Source organism: Scylla paramamosain, unplaced genomic scaffold, assembly GCF_035594125.1.
Source record: "Scylla paramamosain isolate STU-SP2022 unplaced genomic scaffold, ASM3559412v1 Contig15, whole genome shotgun sequence".
Classification (NCBI taxonomy): domain Eukaryota; kingdom Metazoa; phylum Arthropoda; class Malacostraca; order Decapoda; family Portunidae; genus Scylla; species Scylla paramamosain.
The window spans coordinates 330,001-332,500 of NW_026973680.1; the positions used below are offsets into that span (position 1 = coordinate 330,001).

At 35.9% G+C, this 2,500-nt stretch overlaps 1 protein-coding gene across 1 annotated transcript in view; it reads right to left on the reverse strand.

Moving 5' to 3' along the window:
* Positions 1-2,500, reverse strand: part of LOC135097236 (uncharacterized) — a 34,973-nt gene that overhangs the window by 26,811 nt on the left and 5,662 nt on the right. The window lies entirely within an intron of this gene.

A 2,500-nucleotide genomic window follows, 5' to 3' on the forward strand; every position in this document is an offset into this window, starting at 1 on the left:
CTGCTGTGGTAGACGGTCACTGTTCTTCTCCTAAATCTATTAACCGTGGTGTTCCTCAGGGTTTCTGTCCTGTCACCCACTCTCTTCTTATTATTCATTAATGATCTTCTAAACCAAACTTCTTGTCCTATCCACTCCTACGCTGATGATACCACCCTGCACTTTTCCACGTCCTTTCATAGACGTCCAACCCTTCAGGAGGTAAACATATCACGCAGGGAAGCCACAGAACGCCTGACTTCTGATCTTTCTAAAATTTCTGATGGGGGCAGAGCAAACTTGGTATTGTTCAATGCCTCAAAAACTCAATTCCTCCATCTATCAACTCGACACAACCTTCCAGACAACTATCCCCTCTTCTTCAATGACACTCAACTGTCCCCCTCTTCTACACTGAACATCCTCGGTCTGTCCTTTACTTATAATCTGAACTGGAAACTTCACATCTCATCTCTAGCTAAAACAGCTTCTATGAAGTTAAGTGTTCTGAGACGTCTCCGCCAGTTTTTCTCACCCCCCCAGCTGCTAACTCTGTGCAAGGGCCTTATCCGTCCATGTATGGAGTATGCTTCACATGTCTGGGGGGTTCCACTCATACTGCTCTTCTAGACAGGGTGGAATCAAAAGCTTTTCGTCTCATCAACTCCTCTCCTCCAACTGACTGTCTTCAGCCTCTCTCTCACCACAGCAATGTTGCATATCTAGCTGTCTTCTACCGCTATTTTCATGCTAACTGCTCTTCTGATCTTGCTAACTGCATGCCTCCCCTCTTTCTCTCACCCCTATTCTGTCCACCTCTCTAACGCAGGAGTTAACCAGTATTTTCAATCATTCATCCCTTTCTCTGGTAAACTCTGGAACTCCCTGCCTGCTTCTGTATTTCCATCTTCCTATGACTTGAATTCCTTCAAGAGGGAGGTTTCAAGACACTTATCCATCAATTTTTGACCACTGCTTTGACCCTTTTATGGGACTGGCATTTCAGTGGGCATTTTTTTTATTAGATTTTTGTTGCCCTTGGCCAGTGTCCTTCCTACATAAAAAAAAAAAATAAATAAATAAAAAAAACACCTACACACACTTAATTAAAAACATATATAGATACGAGTAGATGGGTGGATATACATATATTCATATTTGTGTACATGCATACATACAGACAGACAAACACACAGACAGACTACCAGACAGACAGACAGAAAAAACGGAAAAAAATGAAAAGATAAAATAGCAAGAAAGACAAATAAATGTATAAATAGAAAGATAGACAGACAAACAGACAGACAGGCACACAGACAGATAGATCAGGAAGTTGCTGGCATCCACTCACTGATAGAGAGAGAGAGAGAGAGAGAGAGAGAGAGAGAGAGAGAGAGAGAGAGAGAGAGAGAGAGAGAGAGAGAGAGAGAGAGAGAGAGATTGATTGATTGATTGATTTATCTAGCTGTTATTGATGTTTTCTTCTTTCTTTTCTGCTACTGTTATTTTATCCTCATCCTGCTTTAACTAGCAATTGAAAATTACAACTACTACAACAACAACAACAACTACTATTACTACTACTACTACTACTACTACTACTACTACTAATAATAATAATAATAATAATAATGATAATAATGATAATAATAATAATAATAATAATAATAATAATAATAATAATAATAATAATAATAATATTTTCCTTCTCTTCCCCCTTGAAATACTACTACTTTTTTCCTTCTTCTTCTTCTTCTTCTTCTTCTTCTTCTTCTTCTTCTTCTTCTTCTTCTTCTTTTTCTTGTCCTCCTTTTATTTTATTTTCCTCTTCCTCCTTTTTTTTTCGTATTATTATTATCATCGTCATCATCATCATCATTATTATTATTATTATTATTATTATTATTATTATTATTATTATTATTATTATTATTACTATTCTTTTTCTTCTTCTTGTTCTTTTCTTCTCGCTCTTCTTTTCCTATAGCTACTACTACTACTATCACTACTACTCATGCTTTAAATCAATAATAACAATACGTAATAATATTTATTTATTTATTTATTTATTTTTGAGTTACATACAAATAGAAGCATTTCTCGTACACTGAAACTTCCTAACCTAACCCAACCTGATCTGACCCAACTTGGCCTTACAAGTGGGATGATTACTTATAAACAAAAAAAAAAAAAACCTCCCTACAATCCTAGCCTAACCTAACCTAACCTACCCTTAATAACCTAACATGTCTAACCGGACCCAGTTAACCTAACCTAACATACACACAAGAACAACTTTAACACCTGGGTGATTACTTAAATATTTAACACCTGACATAACCTTTCTAACCTAACCTAGCGTCACATAACCTGACACAATCTTACCTAAGCTAAAAAAAAAAAAGAAAGGAAAATGTATGAGGAAGAAATAGTTTCATAAAGTTTCCTAATCTAACTTAACGCACCTAATCTAACCTAACTAACCTCACACATCCTAACATACTTTATAAGAATAAATAAA